The sequence below is a fragment of the Lynx canadensis genome, chromosome X (genome assembly GCF_007474595.2).
Source record: "Lynx canadensis isolate LIC74 chromosome X, mLynCan4.pri.v2, whole genome shotgun sequence".
NCBI lineage: Eukaryota > Metazoa > Chordata > Mammalia > Carnivora > Felidae > Lynx > Lynx canadensis.
The window spans coordinates 41,011,504-41,038,774 of NC_044321.2; the positions used below are offsets into that span (position 1 = coordinate 41,011,504).

Sequence of the window (27,271 nt, forward strand, 5' to 3'; positions counted from 1 at the left end):
CTGGGGGAGGGGTGGTGGATAAGGAACCCTATCATGTATTGATGGTGATCTGCTATGGAGGATGGGGATTTTGGCTAAACTGACTTAGCAGGTTTCTGATTAAAGATTGGACAATGCAGGGGGGCCTGAGTGGCTCAGTCTGTTAAGCATCAAACTCTTGATCTCAGCTCAGGTCTTGATTTCAGGGTCATGAGTTCAAGCTCTGTGTTGGGCTCCACGCTGTGCACGAAGCCTACTTAAAACATATATAAGTAAAACAAAATTGGACAATGCAGTGATGAGCACAGAAGACCTAGTTGAAAAGTTCAGGGGAGGCTGAGTAGAGTTTGGTCAAAGAGAATTTTTGTCACCACTTCTTGGCCCAAGACCCTGGAAATGCCCAATGCTGGCACTTTAATGTTTGTTTATTTGTGTGTGTGTGTGTGAGAGAGAGACAGAGTGTGAACAGGGAAGGGGCAGACAGACAGAGACACAGAATCCGAAGCAGGCTCCAGGCTCTGAGCTGTCAGCACAGAGCCCGATGCAGGGCTCGAACTCATAAACCGTGAGATGGTGACCAGAGCCAAAGTCGGATGCCTAACCGACTGAGCCACAGAAGCGCCCCTTGATGGTGGTACTTTAGAGAGCAGGATGACTGTTCAGGAATGAGTGGAGGGGCTTGTGGGGGACATGAGGAAGCCACCTCTCCACCCCTTTTGTAGATCTCTAGAGCTCAGCCTGCTGGGGATTGACATTTCACTATCACTGATTCAGAGTAGTCTCAGATTCCAACCAGGCTCCTGGCCTGAGGGACTTCTCATGGTCCAGCTGCCAGGCTAAGTTAATCCACGTGGGGCCAGAAGGGACCTTAGTGACCCTCCACAAACCCAGCGTCAAGTCACCCCAAGTGAGGTTCAATTAGTATCTCATCTCACCTGGAACCCCTATATATATATGCCTCTCTGTGCCTCCTTTTTTTTTTTTTAAGATTTCAGTTTTAAGTGATCTCTACACCCAACGTGGGGCTCGAACTCACAACCCTGAGATCAAGAGTCACAGGATGTAACAACAGAGCCAGCCAGGCGCCCCCTCTCTGTGTCTCTTGTGTTTGGACCAGGTTATCCCTCCTGCTGTCCCAGACCAGGGATTGGATGGCCAGACCCAAGCCACTTCGGCATGGTTTGTAGGCAGGGGATGACTCCCAGTAGTCAGACATGAAGGTTGATTCCAGAACCCACCCAGCTGCTGCCCCAGGGTCCCCATAGACCTCCCAAGCAGAGACGGTTCACCAGGAGGACTGCTTGGTGGAGGAGGAGAGTTACAAACACTAGAGCCCAGGATTCCAGCCTGGACACTGATCCATTCACACAGCTTAGAGCTCAGAGCTTAGACATGTGACCCAGCCTTACAAAGACTCAGGATCTTCACATCTTTCCCCATTTCTTTTTTTTAATTTTTAATGTTTATTTTTGAGAGAGAGAGAGAGAGAAAGAGAGAGAGCACAAGTGTGTGAGTGGGGAAGGAGAAGAGAGAGAGAAGAGGGCAGAGGATCTGAAGCGGGCTCCATACTGACAGCACAGAGCCCAACATGGGGCTTGAACTCACGAACCAAGAGATCATGACCTGAACCGAAGTCAGACGCTCAACCAACTGAACCACCCAGGCGCCCCTCCCCATTTATTCTTCTATCCACACATTCACCAAGTATTTGTAGAGCTCCCAGGTGCTTGAGATGCAAAGAAGTTGCTTAGAGCAGGAAGGAAAGCAGATGGTGTTACAGCCAAGCAGAGTCGGAGAGCATGCGCAGGGGAAGCCAGGAAGAACTGGTCAGGAGGGGACCAGAAATTGCAGCTCTCAAGAAGTCACTTCAGAACGACGCTGTGAGCAGGGATTTGCCAAGTAGACAAAGAAAGGCTGGGCTCTCTTGGCAAAGGAAGTAGGTGTGCAGTGACCCCAGGTTCCTCTTCACACAACCTAGGCTGCCCCGGAGCAGAGGAGGTGGGCAAGGCAGGCAGTAGCCAGAACATAGAGGACAGCGTGAGGAGTAGAGGAAGTGTGTTGGACTTGGGTTTGGCAGGTTGGCCACTGGCGATGTGGAGGGCGCCATCTTGGGGACTGGTGTTGAGCTTTGACCTCAGCATCCGGACAGATAGACATAGATCATCTTTCTGCCTTGAGAGGCACCAAGTTTCCCTCCTCACTTCAACCCAGTGACAACATCTGATTTTTTTTTTCAGAGTATTTCAAACTCTATTGGTTCTGTCCAAAGGCAACTTACAGATTGTAAGTGTAAAGACTTATGTTGATTGTTTTTTGCAGGCAGTCAGGTAGCATTTTGATAACATGGTCAATGGTTTTAACACTTTGAAGGGAAAAAGCAAACATTAGCACCTGGTGAAAAAAGCCACCAGTGACAACCTCTGAATATCCCACTGTGCCAGGGGCGCTGGGTGGCTTAGTCGGTTAAGCGCCCAACTTCGGCTCAGGTCATGATCTCATGGTTCACGGGTTCGAGCCCCATGTCAGGCTCTGTGCTGACAACTCAGAGCTCAGAGCCTGGAGCCCACTTCAGATTCTGTGTCTCCCTCTCTCTCTCTCTCTGTCCCTCCCCTGCACTCTCTCTCTCTCTCTCTCTCAAAAGTAAATAAAAAATTAAAAAATATCCCACCATGCCAGGAATCTGAGGATGAGCCATTTATTGGGATTTCTGCAAAAGTATTTGACCCAAGCCATTAGTGAATCAAGTTAGTGTTCTCTCCTTAAAGATTTCCTCCCCATCCTCCAAAAAGGGGTGGGGGGATGGCTGGCTCAGTCGGGAGAGCATATGACTCTTGATCCCGGGGTGGTCAGCTCGAGTCCCACGTGGGGCAGAAGCAAATTGTCATCTCTAGTTGCTGCTTTTTCTCAGAGCCTAAGGTACTTCTTGATAATGGGGTGCAGCCCAAGCTCCTTGAAAGTGACTTTGTTTCCTGCACACATTCAATCAATCTCAAAGGTGACAACAGGCATAAGAGTGAAAGGAATAGCAATACCGAAGGGGCAGGGACTGATAGACACTCACGGACTCCCTCATGGTCTTCGATCCAGGTGTTAGGTTCCATGCCTGTCACTTGTTGGCGCTCTTTGCCACCACTGGTGTGTTTGAATAAAGTTAGAAATGTTGTAACAATTTTTTTTTGGTAAAAAACAAAAGTCTGGAAGCAAAGGGAACAGTAGGAAATAAAAATCATGGGATGCCTGGGTGGCTCAGTCAGTTAAGCGTCAGACTTGATTTCTGCTGGGGGTCATGATCTCATAGTTTGTGGGTTCGAGCCCTGCATCGGGCTCTGCGCTGACAGTGCGGAGCCTGCTTGGGATTGTCTCTCTCTCTCTGCCCCTCCCCTCCTCAAAATAAATAAACTTAAAAAAAAGGGAAATAAAAATCATAAACCAGGTGAGAAGGGATGAAGGAAGGAAGGCAGGAAGTGTGGGGAGGCAGATATACATACTCCCCTTGCAAACGTCTTGTGAACTTGAAATCAGGTGGGCCTAGAGAACAGCAGCCAGCAGGGTGTCTGGCATCCCATGGGTGTCAAATAAGGGCTAGGTTGCCACCCTTCTTCTCCCTGGGACAAGTTCTGTCAAAAAGCAAGCCCGTGGGTTGCTTTCAGTGGGTGTAGGCCAGGAGGAAGGACTTCTGGAAGTTAAGTAGTTCAGGAGCTGACCCAGTTAGCCAGGCCCACACACCCTTCCCAAGAAGCCTTCCTTTCAAGCTAGTGATGTGATTTGCCTCCTGCCCTTCAGGGCTCCATCCAAGGGTGGGGGTTGCTGTGGGGGCCTCTGCCTGCTCCGTGAGACATTCTCAGAGTCCCACCATCCTGGCCCAATGACCCCTCACCCTACCTTGGCAGCCTCCTAACTGCCCGTTAGGAGGTTCAACCACCTGTTGAATCTAATTCAACCAACCGGCCACCTACTCTTCCCAGAAAAAGTCTCACTCTGGCCTGAGGTTTTACAACACAGGGAGCAAAGGGGATGTCGGGAAACAGGAGGCAGGGGCCACGATATCCCACAACTCAAGTGTCGTGCTTTCAACTTGACCATGGTCTTTCACGCACCAACGCCACCTATGGGGCATATAGAGTGCTGTCTCCTTTCATTTAGAAAGGACTAAATGGATGGGTGGATGGATGGATGGGTGGGAGGAAGCGATGGAGGAGAAAGAATGAGGTCTAGAGAAAAAGTGTGGAAGGACTGAAGAGAGGTGGGGGTGAGAGAGAGGAGAAAGAGAGGGAGGGAGGGAGGGAAGGAGAAAGACGGAGGGAGAGGAGGCACCAGACAAGGAGGGGGGAAGATAAAGGGAGGCGAGATCTCTCAGGGGGTCCCCGGGGGGGAGGGAGGCTGAAGGAGATTCTTAAGGCCTCTAGCCCGGTTCTCCTTCTGGACTCACCCACGATGCCTCAGTGACCTCAGCATCTCTTCAGTGAAGTATCAGCATTCTGAGACCTGCCATGATCTGCCCTCCACCCCCACCACCACACGCACCTTCCAGTCTAGGGAAACTTCCACTGCGAAATCATGGTGCACATCCTAGACGCATTTCCTTAGCATCAGCGTCTATTGCACGTAGGCCAGCGTGACTTGTTCCAGAAGCCTACTCCAGCAACAAGAACAGTGTTATCCTCAAGGAGCTGGCAGTTTAATGGAGTCAGTGTCCCATGCGGCAGGCAGCCAGGGCCTCCGAGGAGAGCATGGGTGAGAATTGCATGGAAAGAGTCTGGTCTTGTCTGGGGCAGTTGGGGGATTCAGGCTCCAAAGTCAGCACATGCCCACTCTGAGAACCCACTCTTGGAAACCACATGTCTCTGCAAGGAGGGGGAGAGTCCCCATAAATCAATGGCTTTCTTCCCTCATAGTCTAGCAGACTGCCCCAGGCTAGGAGAGCAAGTCCCATTCCACTGGAAGCCTCTGGCACTGGTGTACCCAGAGTTCATAGCCTAGCATGGCTTAGAGGAGACTTGGATCTGACCCTACCCCCCCATCTCTGACAGAAACCGCACTACTCTAAGGTAGTTCCTGGCCACCTTGTGAGTGACCACGGCCCCCACAGCCCGCGGGGCAGGCTGCTACTTGGGGCCTCTCCCTACCTCTCTAGCTCTCACCAGCCCAGTTGGTTTGGTGTGGCAACCCAGACTGCTACATCCTGGGCATCTCTCCTCAGTTCTTCCCTACTTAGCCCCCCACACCCAAAAAGAAAGGCCCTCCACCCACCCCACATAGATTCCCCGACCCACCGTCTAAGGGAGAAGGCTGAGGGAACATTTGGTGTGATTCCCATTCCGGGCGCTCTCCCCCTGGCCTGCAGACAAGACAGTCCATTTCCGGGCCATCTGCTCTGCGGTCGTCACCCCTGTGCTCCACTCCTTCGCCCCCAGGTCAGTCCCAGGGCTCAGTCCCATACCTGCCTCTGGGGCTCTGCCCTCCACCTCTCGGAATCACGGGGAAGGAACAGCTCCTCAGTTTCTTGGTGCCTGAGGCCCCGTGTCAGGGTGGCCCGGGGCCAGGCTTAGGATGAAACAAAATGTTGCTGTGAAGGGTAGGAGCGAATCACTTTCATGTGGAAGGATTTTCCTGTTTCCCCATCTTTCCCTTTAGCTTTATGGCCACAGAAGGATTACTGGGCCCAAGGGCATAACTTCCGTTCAAGTTTCTTTTTCTTGTCTTTTAGGTTTATTTACTTATTTTGAGAGAAAGACAGAGAGAGCAGACAGGGGAGCGGCAGAGAGAGAGAGAGAGAGAGAGAGAGAATCCCGAGAAAGCTGTATGCTGTCAGCGCAAGCCCGATGCAGGGCTCAAAGCCGGGAAGCATGAGCTCATGACCTGAGATGAAATGAAGAGTCAGACGCTTAACTGATGGAGCCACCCAGGTGCCCCCTCCCTTAAGGTTTCTTATGTACCTGCCAGAGAATATTCAACTCTTTCTAAACGAGTTGTTTTATACCCCTAGCCTGCATGATACCCCATCTTCATTATTTCTAATTATTGCCACTTTGATATCTGAAAATGACTTTTGTGTGTGTGTGGTTGTGGTTGTGGTTGTGTTCATTTCCATCTCTTTTTTCACTCATAAGATGAATATGTTCTCACAGTTTGCTCAGGTCCTTTGTCACTTTATATTTGGGGTACCTACTGGTGTTTAAAAAAATTTTTTTAATGTTTATTCATTTTTGACAAAGAGAGAGCATGAATGAAGGAGGGGCAGATTGAGAGGGAGACACAGAATCGGAAGCAGGCTCCAGGCTCTGAGCTGTCAGCACAGAGCCCGACGCGGGGCTCGAACTCACAGACTGTGAGATCATGACCTGAGCCGAAGTTGGTTGCTCAACCGACTGAGCCACCCAGGTGCCTCTGGTATTTTTGTTGTTGTTGTTGTTCTGTTAAATTAACTTTTAATGAGTTCCTACTTTGTGTCATGCAAGAACTATGCAAGGCCATTAGGGTATAGGGATGAAGCGAACACATGCCTGACCCTTCATATGACAGTCTTCATGGGAGAGCAGGGCTCCTAATGAGATCATTTTTCATACCATAGTAAGATATTTGCATCAGGCAAACGGAAGGGGAGTGTTTTCTGCTGAAAGAAAATACTGGAACCGGGTAGTGGCAATATAAGAATGAACTAACAGAAGAAAACAGAGGAAAACACAGATAGAAAGGACGGCAGGAGGGGCGCCTGGGTGGCTTAGTCGGTTAAGCGTCCGACTTCAGCTCAGGTCATGATCTCACGGTTCATGAGTTCGAGCCTCGAGTCCGGCTCTGTGCTGACTCTGTGCCTCTGTGTTCGAGCCTCGAGTCCGGCTCTGTGCAGCTCAGAGCCTGGAACCTGCTTTGGATTCTGTCTCCCTCTCTCTCTGCCCCTCCCCCATTTATGCTCTGTCCTTCTCTCAAAAATAAATAAACATTAAAAAAATTAAAAAAAAAAAGGACAGCAGGAATAAAGGCCCTGGGGCACAAAGCAGCACTAGGTAGTGAAGAGCCCAGCAGCCGTGGGTGGAGGTGGGAGAGCAGGAGGGTTTGAAAGATGAGGCAGTTGGGGCTAGAAGGGGCCAGAATACGAATGGCCTTGAACTCCACTTGACGGAGTTTAGACCACTTTTTGGAGATAAGGAAGAGCCGTTGGGCCTCGAGTAGTGTCTGGGCCTTGAATTTTCTGTGGGTTCACTGCCCATCCTCTCTGTGGCAGAAGCGCCAGCAATGCCTTCAGGGTCTCCTGCAGCAGAGGCAACATTCACAGGCTAACATTATGTCATCCACGCAATGGGCCCATTTTACTGGTGTGGGGAAGGACAAGAAGACGTCTCGGGCTACCATCTTATGACATATTGTGGGGCTATGCAGGTAACCTTGGGGAGGCACTTGGAAGGCGCCTTTTATTATTATCCCTCCCACGTGAAGACGAGTTTAGTTACCAGAAACTTGTCAGAGTCTTTTCCGTGAACTTCCTTGAAGATGAAGCACTTTTGCAAAAAACGCTTCCTGCCAAAGCGGCAGAGTAGAATCTGCAGGTGACAAAAGGCTTAAAAGAGTTAAAGATCTGATAAGAGCTCACAATAAGGCAACTGACAAAAGAATTTGGTTATTTCTGTGACACACATTTTATTTATTTATTTATTTATTTATTTATTCAATTTTTATTTTAACAGTTTTTTTTTAAGTTTATTTATTTTTGAGAGAGAGAGAGAGAGAGAGAGAGAACGAGTAGGGGCTCGATCTCGTGAACTGTGAGATCATGATCTGAGCCGAAATCGAGAGTCAGACGCCTAACCGACTGAGCCACCAGGCACCCCTGTGACATACATTTTAAAATCATGACTGATAACACTATAGCAGGACATCAGGCTTTAGGAATTTCATATAAATATATCCTTTAAAAAAGTTTAGCATCATTTTTTTTGACATGCTTCCCATGAAATGTAACATACACAAAAATTACATTGTAAAAAAACATAGCTCTTTGAATAGAGACGACTCAGTTTTTTAAACAAAGACCCAGTAAAGACAAAACAGAATCTTTGTTTTTTAGACAGATTACATTAGAGGGAAAGAGAAACTGTTGTTTACAATTTCTTATTAAGAGCAGGCCAATATCTAAGAAAACTTTGTCCTCTTAACAGAGAGAAAACCAAATTCTAATTTAGCACGAGTGTACTTTTTGATATTAAAATTCTCCTTATTTTTTCTTTTTTTTTCAGTTTTTAAAAAATTGTTTTTAATGTTTTTTTTTATTTTTGAAAGAGACAGAGACAGAACGTGAGTGCGGGAGGGGCAGAGAGAGAGAGGGAGACGCAGAATCCGAAGCAGGCTCCAGGCTCCGAGCTGTCAGCACAGAGCCCAATGCAGGGCTCGAACCCAAGAACTGGGAGATCATGACCTGAGCCAAAGTCGGACGCTCAACCTACTGAGCCACCCAAGAGCCCCCTTATTTTTCTCTTTTTCACTTATGTAAGTCCATTCCAATCTCTTAGCTTGACTACCTTTTCCATAGACCTTCCACAACTTTCTGCCCATTCAGCCTTTATCCCAAAACTGTGAATCAGGTATCCACTCACACAGCTAAAGCTTTTTACTGATATTTGTGATCTTATGGAGGCTGTGGACTAGAATTGGGGCACGGGAACTGGTGCAGCAGTCTGTCTTTTTAAAAGCCTCCCCCTTTTCCCCTTTGGTCTCTTTGGTCAATGTTTCATTTATTTCCTGGAGTGTTTATGTTTCAAAGGCATGATACAATTTACAACTTCCCAGGACAGAGAAAGAATGCAAGTTTTCTCCTCAGAGTGTTTAGGTAATTGCTATGGAAAATTTTCCTTAGGCGCCTGGTTGGCTCAGTTGGTAGAGCATGTGACTCTCGATCTCAGGGTCATGAGTTCAAGTCCCATGTTGGGTGTGGAGCCTAGTTGAAAATTTCTTTTTTTCTCAGTATAAGGGGTCAGAAAGCATGAGGCATTTCGTACATTTCTTCATGAAACTTAACATCCTCCTCTTCTCTTTCCTCACTTTCTCAGAGATTCCACCTCTTCGCATCCTAATCAGGCTTTGTCACAAATGTTCGGATCTTAATCTGAGGCATTTTAGGCTCTCCTAGCTTTGCCAAATGTCACGCTATAAGACCTCTAACTTGGGGTGCCTGGCTGGCTCATTGGGTGGAGCGTGTGACTCTTGATCTCAGGGTCGTGAGTTTGAGCCCTACATTGGATGTACAGATTACTTAAAAAAAAAAAAAAAGTCCTCTAACTCATTATCCTGTTCCCCCACCTTGTCTGCCATCCCCAAAGCTAGTACAACCACACATTCTTCTTTAAAAAAAAATTTTTGGGGGCCGTGCCTGGGTGGCTCAGTCAGTTGGGCGTCCGACTTCAGCTCCGGTCATGATCTCGCGGTTTGTGGGTTCGAGCCCTGAGTTGGGCTCTGTGCTGACAGCTCAGGGCCTGGAGCCTGCTTCGGATTCTGTGTCTCGTTCTCTCTCTGCCCCTCTCCCACTTGTTCTCTGTCTCTCAAAAAGAAATAAATGTAAAAAAAATTTTTTTTAAGATATAATAAAGAATAATTTTTTAATGCTTATTCATTTTTGAGAGACACAGAGAGACAGTGTGAACAGGGGAGGGGCAGAGGGAGACACAGAATCTGAAGCAGGCTCCAGGCTCTGAGCTGTCAGCACAGAGCCCAACACAGGGCTTGAACCCATGAACCACAAGATCATGACCTGAGCAGAAGTTGGGCGCTTAACCGACTGAGCCACCCAGGCGCCCCCTGTCTCCTCACTTCAAAATAAATGCCACATGCAAAAGAATGGAATTAGGTCCCTTGCGTATGTGAGCACCATACGTGAAAATCAACTCAAAATGGATTAAAGACTTACACGTAAGATCTCACAGGTTTGGGGGGGGGGGGGGGTTCGAGCCCTGCATCCGGGTATCTGCTGCCAGCGCAGAGCCCAGTTCAGATCCTCTGTCCTCCTGTCTCTCTGCACCCCCCCCACCCCCCCACCCCCGGCTATCTCTCTCTCAAAAACATTTAATTTTTTTTTTCAACGTTTATTTATTTTTGGGACAGAGAGAGACAGAGCATGAACGGGGGAGGGGCAGAGAGAGAGGGAGACACAGAATCTGAAACAGGCTCCAGGCTCTGAGCCATCAGCCCAGAGCCTGACGCGGGGCTCGAACTCACGGACCGCGAGATCGTGACCTGGCTGAAGTCGGACGCTTAACCGACTGCGCCACCCAGGCGCCCCCAAAAACAAACATTTAAAAAAAAAAGAAAATACAGGTTATTGTATGAGATTTCGTGAGGTCTTAACGGACAGGACTTTTATCTGCTGCTTACGTGGTGGCGGGCACTCCATAAGTCATCAATACTGTCTTGCGCATTAACTAGGGCGATAGGGGTTAACGCTCCCTCCGCGCAGCTTCCTGAAGCCCCCGACAAGCCCCGCCCCTGTCGCCAAGTTCACAGGTGCCTGCGCAGCCTGTGCGGCGGCACCAACCAGAGGCACGCACAGACCCCAAGGGACGGGGAACCTAGGGAGGGCTGGGGGAGACCTAGAAGGGAGGGGCTGGAGTGGGATGTGAAAAGCCCGCCGAGGTGCCCAAGGAGACGTGAGAGGCAGGGAGAGAAAGGGGAGATGCTAGAGGGGCGACATGGCCCCAGGGCAGGAGCGGGTTCCAGGCGGGGGCGCCTGGGTGCTCCAGGTCAGATTACGGGGGCCGACTTGGCAGAACGCCCGCAGTGACTTGGCAGAACGCCAGCTCCCCACCGGGCGAAACTCGCTCATCGCATAACCTAATCCCCCCCCCGCCAGCAAACCAAGGAGTTAATTGCTTCAACCCTGAGATCTTTCTCGAACCTTCCAGCTCTGTCGTGGGCTGGCCAAATGCAAGCTCGCTCCCAGAGCCAAACCGTAGCTCCTTAGCGACCAATGCCAGGGTGACCGGCGATGGAGAGCCGTTGGGGGCCTCAGCTGCTGGAAGAGGAGTATTTACTGTCGGCCTTCACACACCTTATGTCTGGAAAAGCTGCGTTGGAGCCCCAGGGGGACAAAGGGGGGGTATCTGCTAGCCCCCCTTATTAGTGGCTTCTAAATACCACTCACCACGAGAAGATTCAGGGCTCTTTGAAGAAATCGCTTTTTCTAGGGCTGAGCCAGGAAAGTACAAGATGAGCTTGGAACATCTTGTACCAGAAAGTAAGGGAGTGCTCAGAGGATGCTGGGGACATATCAGAATGATACGAGAGGCAACCCGAAGGGGGTCTCACTGGGTCAAATCTGATCAATTGAAGCACCAAAATAAATAATATTCGGACTTATAGTTCACACCAAGTTGGAGTAGCCCCATTCCTCCCAAACCCTCCCTCTTGCAACTAAAGATTCCTGTAGCACAACAAACAGGAAGTTCTGAAAGGTGGAAAGAAAACAAACTTCCTAAGGACCCCCAGGATTTGAGAAATAACAGGGCAGTGAATTTCCTCAGCTGCCTCACTGCCACCTGTAAGCCCTGGATGGGGGCCCATCCAGAACCGCCCACAGGAGCCGAAGAAAAATAAAAAATAAAAAGCCACGGGGAAAGTCTGCTCCCCTTGGCCAAAGGTGCCAAAATACAGGTGGACTAACAACAGGAAACTTTTTAGGTAATACCAGCCCCGCAGCAGCCGGGTACCAATGGAAAATTCACCCCCACTCACTTGAACAGATTACACCAGGCAGCGAGAGAGGGGATCTAATCCGGAATTGCACATTCTCCTCACTTCTCGGGTCAGCAGGGCCCAGCAAGCAGGTGAGTTTACAATCCCACACAGAGATGAGGAGATGATGCAAGCCTGTGCTCTAATTTTGCTGGAGACACATTTCCTGCTGAGGGAGGAGACGAGTTTCCGGGCAGTGTAAGTGGTGTTGGATGGGTCGCATCTCCCATATATTTGCTGAGTTTTTGTTTAGTGGTTTTATCAATTGATAAGAGTGGGTGTTGAAGTCTTCAACTCAGTGCGTCTGTTTATTTCTCCTTTCAGCTCCATTAGGGTTTTTTTTTTTAATATTATTATTATTGAAGGGCGTGCGTGGGTGGCTTGGTTGGTTGAGTGTCCCAGTGTTGATGTCAGCTCGGGTCTCGATCTCAGGGTTGTGGGTTCAGGCCCCTCGTTGGGCTCCACGCTGGGCATGAAGCCTACTTAAAAAACATTATTGACGTATAGTTGACATGCAGGGTTATATTAGTTTCAGGTGTACGACATCGTGATTTGACAATTCTATGCATTATGCAGTGTGCTCACCACAATAAGCATAGCTACTGTCACCATGTAACATTATTACAGTATTGTTGACCCTGCTCCCTAGGCTGTACCTTTTTCATCCCCATGACTTATTTATTTTATAACTGGAGGTTTGCACCTCTTAATCCCCTTCACCTATTTCAGTCATCTCCCCATCCCTTCTCCCCTCTGGCCACCACCAATTTCTTCTTTGTATTTATCAGTCTGTTTCTGTTTGTTGTTGTTTTATTTTGTTTTAGTTTTTTAGATGCCACATATAAATGAAATCATATGGCATTTGGTTTTCTCTGCCTGATGTATTTTACTTAGCATAATACCCTCTGGGTCCATCCATCTTGTGAGCGGCAAGATTTCATTCTCTTTTATGGCTGAGTAATATCCCATTGTATGTATATATACCACATCTGCTTTATCCATTCATCTATGGACCCACACTTGGGTGACTTCTGCATCTTCGCTGTTGTAAACAACGCTGCAACGAACATAGGGGTGCATGTGTCTTTTTGAACTAGTGTTTTTGTTTTCTTTGGGTAAATACCCAGTAGTGGAACTACTGGACCGTATGGTATTTCTATTTTTATATTTAAAAACAACCTCCATACTGTTCTCCATAGTGACTGCACCAATTTACATTCCTACTGACAGCGTATGGCAATACTCATTATTTCTTGTGTTTTTGATACTAGTCATTCTGACTGGTGTGCATCAGTTTTTGGTTTATGTATTTTGAAGCTCTTTTGTCTGGTACCTGCACATTTAGGATTGTTACATCTTCCTGGTACGTTGATCCTTTTATCATTATGCAATGTCCCTCTTTGTTTTTACTAAAGTTTTGTTTTGTTTTGTTTTGTTTTTTGGGTTCTTTTTGTTTTTGTTTTTGTTTTTTGTTCTGAAGTCTACTTTATCTGATATGGTGTTAAATATACGTGGAGAAAAGATTTAAGAAATTACATTTAAAAAGTGGGAAGGGTAAAGGAAGTAAGGTTTCTAGACCTCATTCAAAGTAGCAAATGCTGATACCAATAGATAAGTTACATTATCTACTGGTTACCGAAGGCAACCACTAAGAAATCTATACAAAGCTCCACACTCAAAACACTATAAATAAGTCAAGATGGAATCCTAAAACATCTTCAAGGACCCCACAGGAAAGCAAGAAAAGAGAAAGGAATAAGAAACAGAGAAAACAGGGGCGCCTGGGTGGCTCAGTCAGTTGAGCGTCCGACTTCGGCTCAGGTCATGATCTCATGATCTGTGAGTTCGAGCCCTGCGTCGGGCTCTGTGCTGACAGCTCAGAGCCAGGAGCCTGTTTCAGATTCTGTGTCTCCTTCTCTCTCTGACCCTCCCCCATTCATGCTCTGTCTCTCTCTGTCTCAAAAATAAATAAACGTTAAAAAAAAAAACAGAAACAGAGAAAACAAACAAAAAACCCATTAGCATGGCAGACTTACACTCTAACATATCAATAATGATCTTAAATGTAAATGATCTAAATTCATCAATTAAGACACATTGGCAGAGTGGATTAAAAACATGACCAAATACCATGCTAGAGGGGCACTTGGGTGGCTCAGTTAGTTAAGCTACCAACTCTTGGTTTCGGCTCAAATCATGATCTCATGGTTTGTGAGATCGAGACCCACGTCGGGCTCTGTGCTGACTGTTCGAAGCCTGCTTAGGATTCTCTCCTTCTCTTTCTGCCCTTCCCCCACTCACACTTATGCTCATGTGCTCTCTCTCAAAATAAATCAGTAAGAAAAACTTAAAAAAACAACAACATGCTAGAATAAAGAACTCCCAAAAGTCAATAAAAAAAAACAAGCAATCCCATTAGAAAATGGGCAAAAGGTATGAAGAGACATTTCACTGAATGGGATATGCAGTGGCAAATAAGCCACAAGATGTTCAGCCCCATCGTCCATTAGGGAAATTAATACTGAAACCACAAAGAGCTATCACCGCACACCTGTCAGAATGGCTATGATCAAACACACAAGAAACAACAGGTGTTAGCGAGTACCTGGAGAAAGGGACCCCCTCCTGAACTGTTGGGCATGCAAACTGGTGCATCTACTGTGGAAAAGAGTATGGAGTTTCCTGAAAAAGTTAAAAACAGAACTACTCTACCATCCCGCAATCACACTACTGGGTATTTACCCCCAAAATACAAAAACACTGGGGCACCTGGGTGGCTCAGTCAGTTAGGTGTCCAACTTCGGCTCAGGTTATGATCTCACAGTTGGTGAGTTCGAGCCCCACGTCGGACCCTGTGCTGACGGCTAAGAGCCTGGAGCCCGCTTCGGATTCTGTGTCTCCCTCTCTCTCTCTGCCCCTCCCCTGCTCGCGCTCTGTCTCTCTGTCTTTTAAAACTGAATAAATGTCAAAAAAAGTTTTTTATTTTGTTTAATGTTTATTTATTTTTGAGAGAGAGAGGCAGTATGAGTGGGGGAGGGGCAGAGAGACAGGGGGACACACAGAATCCGAAGCAGGCTCCAGGCTCTGAGCTGTCAGCACAGAGCCCGACGAGGGGCTCGAACCCACGAACTGTGAGATCATGACCTGAGCCTAAGTCGGCCACTTAACCGACTGAGCCACCCAGGTGCGCCCCCCCCCCCCAATTTTTTTAATAACTCTTATAGACTAAAGATGAAGACAGTGAAAGCCTTTTTCTCCCTTACCAACTTGGAAGCTTTAATGCCAAAATAGCATGTATTTCCAGGTGCTGTGGCTTCCCCCTATTCAATTAATGCCCTGGCATGGTTCTGGTTTGGGTGGTGATTAGTTTAATTGCTTCTTGTATGGCATTTTCTTCCTCTACGTCTCACTGCTTTTAAAACTGAAGATATTTAAAGGGTTCTGAGATTTTCCCTCGATTAAAAGTTTTCACTATTTTTTCTATATGCTATTTTTGACAAATTCCGATAAGTTTCAGATATTTCTAGGGTATCTAGTAGTTATTTGGGGAAAAAACAAAAATTCGTTATCTATCTTACTCCTTATGCCACAAGAAATTCCTTCTGGATAGAAGCTTTAAATGCTAAAAACAAAACAATACAATACAAACCCAGACAAACCTAAAGAAAAAAAAAAAGACATTGGGAGTATTAAATTAAAACAAAGGCAAATATATGTTTTTAAAACTCAGGTTTGAATCCAGGTTCTTTTTTTTAAGTTTATTTATTTATTTTGAGAGAGAAAAAACACAAATGGGGGAGGGGCACAGAGAGAGGGAAAGAGAGAGAATCCCACTGTTAGCGCAGAGCCCCATGTGGGGCTCGAACTCACGAATCATGAAATCATGACCTGAGCCGAAGTCGGATGCTCAACCGACTGAGCCAGCCAGGCACCCCAAAGGTGAATATTTATATAACTGACAAATCAGATGTCATGAAAGAAAAAGAACTGACAAATTAAGCCTCCTAAAAATATAATTGTGTATGCTTCTGAACATTTTGCTATTCTTATACCAACATATTTTTTTTACCAGAAATGAGTTCAGTGAATGGTTATTGCTTTGCAATTTATTTTTATTCACTTGGCAATAAAATAATGGTGTCTTTCCAAAGTAGTGCCTTTGTTTTAATGGGTGTATAAGTATCTCATTATATTGAAATCGAGAATGTATTCTCTTTCATATTCTTCTCTTTTGTAAATATCTTAACTGACTAGGTTATAGGAGAAGCAAAGAATAAGCCTACACCAATATTTATAATGCCTAGAGATTCTTTTCAAAGGGTTTCAAAGCACCTAATCCAATGTTTTTTTGTGACATCCTCTGTTCCAGTGTGTGACTGGACATAAGTGATTCTGGAAAAAAAAATGCTGAGTCACAGGACATATAGTTTTTTTTCCACCACTCCCAGGTGGACATGAATCTTAATATTAAAAAAAAAAACAATAGTAATTAAGATTCTGAAGACAATAAAGTTATGGATGTTGGAAAATTGAATCGTTTTTGATGAGGGAAACAAAGGCATTGTAGATTAAATTAAAATCTCCTCACAGCTTGCAGCCCACTGAGAGACACCGGAAATGTGCAGAGCGTGACCTTCCTAGAGGAACTCATGGCTGCCTTAGTGCCTTAATGTTTATATTTTATTAACAACTAAAAGTAACTTTATCTTAACAGCTGAAAACCTTGCATCAAAATTCCTTGGAGACTTACTTGATCACTCTTCCCCCTCCCTCCACAAACTTAAAAGTACACAATCAGTCACTCCTCACAACCGCAGTGCAGCTCTTTCTGCCCGCGGGGTCCTGTCCCTGTGATATAATAAAATCACTTTTTGCACCAAAAACGGCTCAAGAATTCTTTCTTATCCATTTGCTCATGAACCCCACTTTAAATTTCGTCAGTTTTGCTTTCCAGAGCGATGATAAAGATGTGCCATTTTAGTTATTAACTTTAAAAAATAAGGGCGCGTGGGTAGCTCAGTCAGTTGAGCGTCCAGCTCCTGATTTTGGCTCAGGTCTGGATCCCAGGGTTGTGGGTTCGAGCCTCTCATCGGGCTCTGTACTGACAGCTCAGAGCCTGGAGCCTGCTTCGGATTCTGTGTCTCTCTCTCTCTCTGCCCCTCCCCTGCTTGCACTCTGTCTCTTTCACTCTCAAAAATAAATTAAAAACAACAACAACAAAATAAGAAAATTTCCCTTACACCCTCCGTGGCCTGTTTCCTTCCAGAAAATTCCGTGGACAGGATTTTGCACATAGCCTGGTAGAGGGCCCTGTGTTCTGAGCCACAATCAGGCATATGTAGGAGACACTGCAGACCCAGTTAGGATGGAAATCAGGAATGAGGGCTTCTAACCTCCCACACTCCACCCACAGGGCTATCAGTTTCCATTTACAGCTGTTCAGGCATGTAATACAACCGCTTAGGAGAAATACATTCAAAAGGAATACATCACAATGGTAAAGGATGGTTATTACTGTCGAGATGATGGCTGATTTTGCCACATTCTTTTGTTTTCCTGATTTTAATGGTAGCACATGTATTTTGTTTTGAATATTCCACTTTCAAAAAGAAAATACAGAAGAAAGAAAAAACAAGAGACAGGAAGTAAATATATGCTTATCAAAAAGATTCAAAACATTTAGACCCACTTTTTAAAAAACTTATTAAAAGCATTTTTAGAACAGTATAAAATAACGTAGGGGCACCTGGGTGGCTCAGTCGGCTAATTGTCTGACTTCGGCTCAGGTCATGATCTCGCAGTCTGTGAGTTCTAGCCCCACATCAGGCTCTGTGATGACAGCTCAGAGCCTGGAGCCTGCTTTGGATTCTGTGTCTCCTTCTCTCTTTCTGCCCCTCCCCTGGCTCTGTCTCTCTCTCAAAAATAAATAAACATTAAAAAAAATGTTAAGTAACATACATGAGAATGACCCATTTAACCTTTATCTAATTTGTCATTTTTATCCTTTCAGCAAAAAAAGTGGAAGAATCGACTTATGTGAAGAAGGCACGGATCACTCTTCCAGAAACAAATTTTATCTTGATTTCAAGGAGGAAAAAACTGTCTGTGATGACTTTCTGTCATTCAAGTATATTTTGAATTAAAGGGTCATTTGTGTGTTTATTCCACAAATATTGAGAGATTACTTTTATGTACCAGGCATTTTTCATTCCATAAACTTCCTCCCCACCCCCACCCCCAATAGGTTTTCCTGCCTAATCTAGATCACAAGCCCTTCTCATTAGGAAACTAGCATGGTTACTATTTTCATTCCGTCTGGTAGATCTTTGTCTCCCCAACCCCAGCTGTCACTTGGCTAAGGCCCCTTCTTTCCTTAGTTCTTCAAGTATTTTTCATGGAGAACTTCTCATCCCCCCACCACAACTGGCTTCTGCCTGTGGGGCAGTCCCATCCTCAGGACCCCTGGATGGGCGCCTTCATCAGACTCTTCCAGACACCAGGTTTTCCGCTTAACTGTGGGGACCAGGAAGGAAGGCCAGGAAACCCCTGAGCCAAATCTGCTGACATGGAAGTCCCCTGTATGCAGAAGTGGACTGTACTTAAAGATTAAGTAGGTTTGTAAACATTCTCTAGTTTCAAGCCAGGGTATTTCCTCTTTCCCATCATATTTTATTTTACATTTTTAAATGTTTATTTCGAAATGATTTTATTTGTTTACTTTTAAATGTTTTATTTATTTTTGAGACAGACAGACAGAGTGCGAGCAGGGGAGGGGCAGAGAGGGAGACAGAGGATCTGAATGAATCAGGCTCTCCACTGAGAGCTGAGAGCCCGATGCAGGGCTCCAACTCACGATGAAATCATGACCTGAGCCGAAGTCGGAAGCTTAATCGACTGAGCCACCCAGGTGCCCCTACTCGGAAATGATTTTAAATTTAACAGAAAACTTGCAAGAATAGTACATAGACACTTTTATGATGAATAGGATATTTTGTAGACTCAAACCCCTCCCAACCAGTTAATATTCGTTGATTACTCTTGCCTAAATTAAGAATGATTGAAAGCGGAGATTTTCTTTTTTAAAATGTTTATTTATTTATTTTGGGGAGAGAGAGCGTGAGAGAGCACACAAATAGGGGAGGGGCAGAGAGAGAGGGATACAGAGAATCTGAAGCAGGTTGTAGGCTCTGAGCTGTCAGCACAGAGCCTGACTCGGGGCTTGAACCCACAAGCTGTGAGATCATGACCTGAGCCGAAGTTGAATGCTTAACCAACTGAGCCACCCAGGAGCCCCTGAAAGTGGTGATTTTCTAATTCTTATCAATTTTTTTTCTACATTTACTAATTGTATTCTACTGTAAGGCACCTGGTATAGATTAAAAAGTTTGCATCCTTCCAAAATTCCTATGTTGAAAATCTAATAACCAAGGTGACGGTGTTAGAAGGTGGGGCCTTTGGGAAGGGATTAGGTCCTGATGGTGGAGCCCTCATGAATGGGATACAAGCGACCCAGATAGCTCCCTCTCCCCTTCTACCAAGTGAAGACAGTGATAAGTTGGTAGTTTGCATCCTGGAAGAAGGCCTTCACCAGAACCGCGCCATACAGGCACCCTGATCTTAGACTTCCTGCTTCTAGAAGTGTGAGAAATAAATTTCTGTTGTTTCTAAGCCACCCGTTCTGTGGTATTTTGTAATCGCAGCCCAAACAAACTAACATAGCACCCTTATTTATCCATTTGTGCCTGTATGTTGTACATGTGTGTGTATGCACTTATTATGAGTACGGGTTCATGGATTCTTATTAAAAATGGTTATAATCTGTTACTAAGCATTTATTTTGATACTCAAATGATCCTATTTTTGGCCAGTGGAAGCCCCTGCAAGCTGGCTTTTGTGTCCTTTTGACATGTCTCCATCAGTGAGCACATCCTTACTTAATTGCACAAAAATGTGTTCCAAGTTCATGTGTTTTCCCTGCCCCGATTCCTTCTAACGGGGAATAACATTTAAAAACCAAGATTTGTCTGCATTTTAAAGTTTTTCATTTATGGTTTGTCAATTATAACTTACATTTTCCTTTTAACAGTTAATATTGAGTATTATTTTCCTTTTTTAAAATTTTTTTATTTTTTTAAGTTTATTTTTGAGAGAGAGAGAGAGAGCACAAGCAGGGGAGGAGCAGAGAGAGAGGGAGAGAGAGAATCCCAAGCAGGCTCCACACTGACAGTGCAGAGCCTGATGTGGGGCTCAAACCCATGAGCCATGAGGTTGTGACCTGATCCAAAATCAAGAGTTGGACGCTTAACCAGCTGAGCCACCCAGGCACCCCAATATTGAGTATTTTTGAAGCAAATCATTTTAAATTTTTTTTTCAACGTTTATTTATTTTTGGGACAGAGAGAGACAGAGCATGAACGGGGGAGGGGCAGAGAGAGAGGGAGACACAGAATCGGAAACAGGCTCCAGGCTCTGAGCCATCAGCCCAGAGCCTGACGCGGGGCTCGAACTCACGGACCGCGAGATCGTGACCTGGCTGAAGTCGGACGTTTAACCGACTGCGCCACCCAGGCGCCCCTGAAGCAAATCATTTTAAATGTAAACACTTTTATTCCATTATCATTTTATTTATATTGTGACAGAATATGTTAAAATCCTGTACACCTATTTCAGGGGTGCTGCGTGGCTCAGTCAGTTAAGTGTCTGGCTTCAGCTCAGGTCATGATCTCATGGCGAGATCGAGCCCTGCGTCGGGCTCTGTGCTGACAGCTCAGAGCCTGGAGCCTGCTTCAGATACTGTGTCTCCCTCTTTCTCTGCCCCTCCTCTGCTTGTGCTCTCTCTCTCTCAAAACTAAATAAACATTAAAAAAATGTTAAATCAACCCACCTATGTTGGTCCAAAGGTACACACTTTCAGTTATAAGATGAATAATTTCTGCGGATGTAACATACAGCATGCTGATTATGGTTAATAATACTGTATTATATACCTGAAATTTGCTAAAAGAATAAATCTGAAGTGTTCTCACTACAAAAAGATGATAATTATGGAAGGTGTTGGATATGTCCAATAGCTTCATTGTGGTAATCATGTCATAATGTATAGGTATATCAAATCATTATATTGTACATTTTAAATATATATGATTTTTATGGTCAATTATACCTCAATAAAGCTAGAAAAAAATCCCCAACTCACCTAACAGTGGATACTCTGATGTGGCGTCTAGATGTTCCTTTAAGCAATAACTTGTGGCCCCAGCTGCTGGGAGCGCTGGGAGCATAATCTTTAGCCACCAGCCCTTGCAAGGGTGGCCACAGTTGCAGAGGGACACCTAGCACGAGGCCATGCTCTCTCTCGGTCCACACCCAGTCACTGACTGATGAGGAGGTAGAAAGGCCTGGCTATCTTCAGCCCAGCTCTGGAAATCTCTGATTGGCCACCCTCCATCCAGAGCTTTCCTACATGATCAGCCAAGGCTGTCCAAAGGACTGCACATAATATCTCGACTTGCCCTTTTGTCCAATCTGGCCTCTCCCCCATTGCTTCCATGTGCACTGATGCCAAGAACATTCCCGAATAAACAGTCTGAACACTAAACTCCATTGCAGGGCCTGCGTATTAGAAAACCCGATCTGCAATATCACCTTTCTACCTTGTAGCCTACGCTGTCAGATTTTAAAGGAAATGACAAACATTGTGACTATCTGGTCAGATGGATGAGTCTTTGGCTGCAAGGTATATGGTTTCAACAAACTTCTGTGTATGATATAGTTAATATTATGTGTCTAGATTGCACCTCAAGCTGCAAAGCTTCAGCCTACTGTGAAATGTGTGCCTTTTGAACGAAGATGTAAATGGAAAAAAATCCATTAACCCAGTTTAGATTTTTTTTAGTATGTACAAATCCTAAGGCACAGAGACTCTTGGATTCAGCATGAAAATCTGTCTCCTAATTGTGAAAAAAAAATTAGTGCTCTAGAAATGTAAGGATTTTATCTGAATTAAAACTTCATATTGAGGGGCACCTGGCTGTCTCAGTCGGTAGAGCATGTGACTCTTGATATCAGGGTTGTGAGTTCGAGCCCCACGTTGAGTGTAGAGATGACTTAAAATCCTTAAGCGATAACCCTCATATTAATGATAAAAATGTCTTTCACCATCCTGGCCTTTTTCGTTTCTTTTTCTAAAATTTTTTTTCAATGTTTATTTTTGAGCGACAGAAGACAGAGCGTGAGTGGGGGAGGGGCAGAGAAAGAGGGAGATCGAATTGGAAGCAAGCTCCAGGCTGAGTTGTCAGCACAGAGCCTGATGTGGGGCTTGTGGTCGCGAACCGCGAGATCATGACCTGAGCCGAAGTCAGGTGCTTAACCGACTGAGCCTCCCAGGTGCCCCTTGTTTTTTTTTCTTTTGTGTCACATAAAACTTAAAATTAATCTGAATAGAAACATTTTGGGGCTCCTGGGTGGCTCAGTCGGTTTAGCATCCAACTTAGGCTCAGGTCATGATCTTGCTGTTCAAGAGTTTGAGCCCCGCATCTGGCTTTGTGCTGACAGCTCAGAGCCTGGAGCCTGCTTCCGATTCTGTGTCTCCCTCTCTTGCCGCCCCTCCCCTGCTCATGCTCTATCTCTCTCTCTCTGAAAGATAAAGAAACATTAAAAAAAATTTGTTTTAATCTGAATAGAAACATTTTATATCAGAATAAAATATTTGCATCTTCTTGAAATGTAATTTTAGTACATTATAAATTCAATATAAATGATACGTATTTAGTGCAATATAAATATATATTAAAAAATATAAATTTGGGGATGCTTGGTTGGCTCAGTCGGTTAAGCATCTTACTCACGACCTCATGGTTTGTGAGTTCGAGCCCCGTGTTGGGTTCTACGCTGACAGTGCAGAGCCTGCTTGGGACTCTTTTTCTGCCTCTCTCTCTGCCTCTGTTTCTCTCTCTCTCTCTCTAAAATAAATGAACATTTAAAAAATATATATATACATATATTTATAAATTTTTAGTACAAGTCTCTGTTGAAATCTTTCAATAATGCCACTAGAGGGCCTACATTGTAGGAAACACTTGGTACCATTTATAGCAATTGCTGGTTTTGAGAGCTTTAACAGCTTTTTTAAAAATATTTTATTTTTATTTATTTATTCAAAAAATTTTTAAATGTTTATTCATTTTTGAGAGACAGAGAGAACACAGCGTGAGCTGGGTCAAGGCAGAGAGAGAGGGAGACACAGAATCCGAAACAGGCTCCAGGCTCTGAGCTGTCAGCACAGAGCCCGATGGGGGGCTCGAAGTCACTGACTGCGAGATCATGACCTGAGCCGAAATTGGATGCTTAACCGACTGAGCCACCCTAATATTTAATTTTTTTTAATTTTTATTACTTTTTTATTTTGAGAGAGAGAGAGAGAGAGAACAAGAGGGGAAGGGGCAGAGAGAGAGAGGGAGAGAGAATCCCAAGCAGGCTCCTGTCAGTGTGAATCCTGATGTGGGGCTCGAACCCACAAACTGTGAGATCATGACCTGAGCCAAAACCAAGAGTCAGACGCTTAACTGACTGAGCCACCCAGGCACCCCAACAGCTTTAAAATAGAAAATAACTAGCGTGAAGAAAGCGAGGAAGTGAGGGAGAGATGTAGAAAGGCAGACCGTGACAATGAAGCATGAGGCGATGATGGGTTACAGGAAGGATCTTAAATGTCCTAGGGCCTAACTGTCCCCATATTGCTCTTCAGAATTACGAAGTGCCATTTCCCATGGGAACTCAAAATTCTTCTTTCTTTTTTCTTTTTTTTTAGTGAGAATATCAATGATCTTTATTTCTCTCTTGTACTTTATTATACTTTCTGAATTTTTCTTTTTAAAAAAATTTTTTTATGTTTATTTATTTTTGACAGAGAGAGAGAGAGAGAGACAGAGCATGAGCGGGGGAGGGTCAGAGAGAGGGAGACACAGAATCTGAAACAGTCTCCAGGCTCTGAGCTGTCAGCACAGAGCCCCACGCAGGGCTCGAACTCACAGACCGAGAGATCATGACCTGAGCCGAACTTGGACACTCAACCGACTGAGCCACCCAGGTACCCCTGAATTTTTCTAATAGTACATTTAAGAAAGTCTTTTTAATGTTTATTTTATTGTTATTTTTAATGTTTACTTATTGATTTTGAGAGAGAGAGAGCGGGGGAGGGGCAGAGAGAGGGAGAGAAAGAATCCCAAGCAGGCTCCCTGCTGTCAGCATGGAGCACGACACAGAGCTCAGACCCATGAACCATGTAATCATGACCTGAGCCAAAACCAAGAGTTGGATGCCTGAGTGAATCACCCAGGCGCCCCTATTTTTTTTTTTTTGATAGAGGGAGAGAGTGTATGTGGATGCTTGTGCACGCACGCAGGCAAGAGCAGAGGAGGGGCAGAGAGAGAGGGAGAGAGAATCCCAGTCAGAGAGCGATAGCCCCACCACAGGGGGACTCAATCATATGAAGAGATCATGACCTGAACTGAAATCAAGAGTCCATGGCTAGGGGCACCTGGGTGGCTCTGTCAGTTGAACGGTTGAGCGCCTGACTTCGGCTCAGATCATGATCTTCCAGTGCTTGAGTTCGAGTCCCACGTTGAGCTCTGTGCTGACAGCTCAAAGCCTGGAGCCTGCTTTGGATTCTGTGGCTCCCTCTCTCTCTGCCTCTCCCCTGTTCATGCTGTCTCTCTCTCTCTCTTTCTCAAAAATAAATAAATGTTAGTAAATTTTTTTTAATTAAAAAAAAAAGTCCATGGCTTAACCAACTGAACCATCCAGGCACCTCTATTTTTTATAACTTTTTATTTTAATTACAGTGTAGTTAACATACGGTGTTATGAGTTTCAAGTGTACAATATAGTGATTCAACACTTCCATACATCACCTAGTGCTTGTCACAACTGCACTCTTTAATCCCAATCACCTATTTAACCCATCCCCCCACCCACCTCCCCTCTGGTAACCATCAGTTTGTTCTCTATAGTTAAAAGTCTGTTTCCTGGTTTGTCTTTCTCTCTCTCTTTCTTTTCCCTTTGCTCATTTGTTTTGTTTCTTAAATTCCACATATGAGTAAAATCACATGTATTTGTCTTTCTCTGCCTGACTCATTTCTCTTAGCCTTATACTGTCTAGCTCCGTCCATGTTGTTGCAAATGGCAAGATCTCATTCTTTTTTATGGCTGAATAGTATTCCATTATATATATATATATATATATATATATATATATATATATACCACCTCTTTATCCATTCATCAGTCGACAGATGCTTGGGCTGCTTCTATATCTGGGCTATTATAAATAATGGTGCTATAAACATTGGGATGCATGTATCCCTTTGAATTAGTGTTTTTGTATTCTTTGGGTAAATACCTAGTAGTTCGATCATAGGGCAGTTCTATTTTTAACATTTTGAGGAACCTCCATACTGTTTTCCTTAGTGGCTGCACCAGTTTGCATTCCCACCAACAGTGCATGAGTGGGGAAGTCAAACTTTGAAAGAGAAAATGTTAAGAGAAACTCATCCTTCTGTGGCATTCTCAAGACCTTTGGCACCGTATGTTTTTAGGATCAATTAAAATTCTTCTAATGTTGGAGCGCCTGGGCGGCTCAGTCAGTTAAGCATCCAACTTCAGCTCAGGTCATGATCTCACAGTTTGTGAGTTCGAGCCCCGCGTCGGGCTCTGTGCTGACAGCTCAGAGCCTGGAGCCTGCTTCGGATTCTGTGTCTCCCTCTCTCTCTGCCTCTCCCCACCCTTTCAGAAATAAATAAACATTTAAAAAATAATAAAATAAAATTATTCTAATGTTACAATACAAATTACACTGTTAAGAGCAATACTGGGCATAAAGGAGTAGACATGGGCTTAGAGACCTAGGCTGGGCCCTGCTGAGAAAGGCATGTCTAGGTCTCCTCATTCTGTCCCTGGCAAGTTCAGCTTCCTCATCTGTGGGACCAAGGAGGGAAGGAAAGGGGTGTGATTTTCTCACTCCTCTTTGCCAGCCTCTGCCTGGACTGGTCTCAAGTTTGGACATCTCACTACATTAATGCTACAAGACACCTCTTTTCCTTCTCTGTTGGAAAAGGGTGCCCATGAGAGAGAATGATATTTAGACTAGAAAAATAAGCATCAGCTATACAATTGTAAAGATTCTCAAATGAGTGTATTTATATTGTATTTATTTTTGAGAGAGCACAAGCTGGGGAAAGGGCAGAGAGAGAGGGACAGAGGATCTGTGAGCCCGATGTGGGGCTTGAACTCACGAACTGTGAGATCATGACCTGAGCCAATGTCAGGTGCTCAACTGACTGAGCCACCCAGGTGCCCCTAAATGAGTATGCATTTGTGAGCACCAAAAACTTGTTGGGTTTTTTTTAGCGATTTCCTGAAGGAACCACTGATAAAAAGGCATTTTGCCTAGTTTCCTTCTGTGTCTTTTGATAATGTCATCTTTGCTCGTGTAGTTATTGAGAACATGAATCTGAAACAGAAATGTGTAATCTAAAGGAAAGAGATGTTCCCAGATCCCCATTCGTGGATGAGAAATATGGTGTATCAGTCTTTTGGAACTGCCATAACAAAATACCACAGACTGAGTGGCTTACACAACAGAAATTTATCTCTCACAGTTATGGAGGCTGGAAGTCCAAGATCAAGGTGCTATCAAGGTAGGTTTCATTCTGAGATCTCTTCTCTTGGCTTGTAGGTGGCAGCCATCTCATTGTGGGCTCACATGACCTCTTCTTTGTGAAGGAGGAGAGAAGGAAGCTGGAAAGGAGGGAGGGAGAGGGAGAAGAGTGGGGTGGTGGGGAGAGGGAGGGAGAGCGAGAGAGAGAGAGAGAGGATGAGCGCATGAGTACTTTCTGGTGTTTCTTCCTATCAGAACACTAATCCATCAGGTCAGGACCCAACTCTTATGACCTAATTTAACCTTAATTAGTCTGTTAGAGACCCCATCTCTAAATACAGCCACACTGGGGGTTACAGTTTCAACACATAAATTTTGAGGGGACACAACATTCAGTCCATAACATACAGAGAAGATGCCTTCATTCTCTTCTGTAAATAAGTTGAATGTAATAGAGGTGCTTGTTCTCTCTCTCTCTTTTTAAATGTTTATTTATTTATTTTTGAGAGAGACAGAGTGTGAGCAGGGGAGGGGCACAGAGAGAAGGAGACACAGAATCTGAAGCAGACTCCGAACTGCCAGCCCAGAGCCCGATGTGGGCCTCGAACCCACAAGGAACTGTGACATCATGACCTGAGCCAACGTCAGATGCTTAACCAACTGAGCCACCCAGGTGCCCCTAGATGTTCTTGTTCCCTATAAATATATTGGTAAATCTCTTTAAATATTAAAGCCAATGATGGAATACTCCACAATATGGGAAAAAGGTTTCAGAAGGTTCACAGAATATTCATTCTACACCTAAAGATTTCGATTTCCTATAGAATAGCTGACAGGCAGAAAGATTTTATTTTTAAGTAATCTCTGTATCTAACGTCTGGCTTGAACTCACAACCCCGAGATCAAAAGTCACGCACTCTAC

The 27,271-nt window shown here is 44.9% G+C and overlaps 1 non-coding gene across 1 annotated transcript; it reads left to right on the forward strand.

Annotated features, from left to right (window-relative positions):
- Window positions 1-8,829: 8,829 nt before the first annotated feature.
- On the forward strand, window positions 8,830-8,902 carry TRNAE-CUC. Its single transcript has one exon. It is a non-coding gene; the product is annotated as a tRNA-Glu (tRNA).
- Window positions 8,903-27,271: the final 18,369 nt, after the last annotated feature.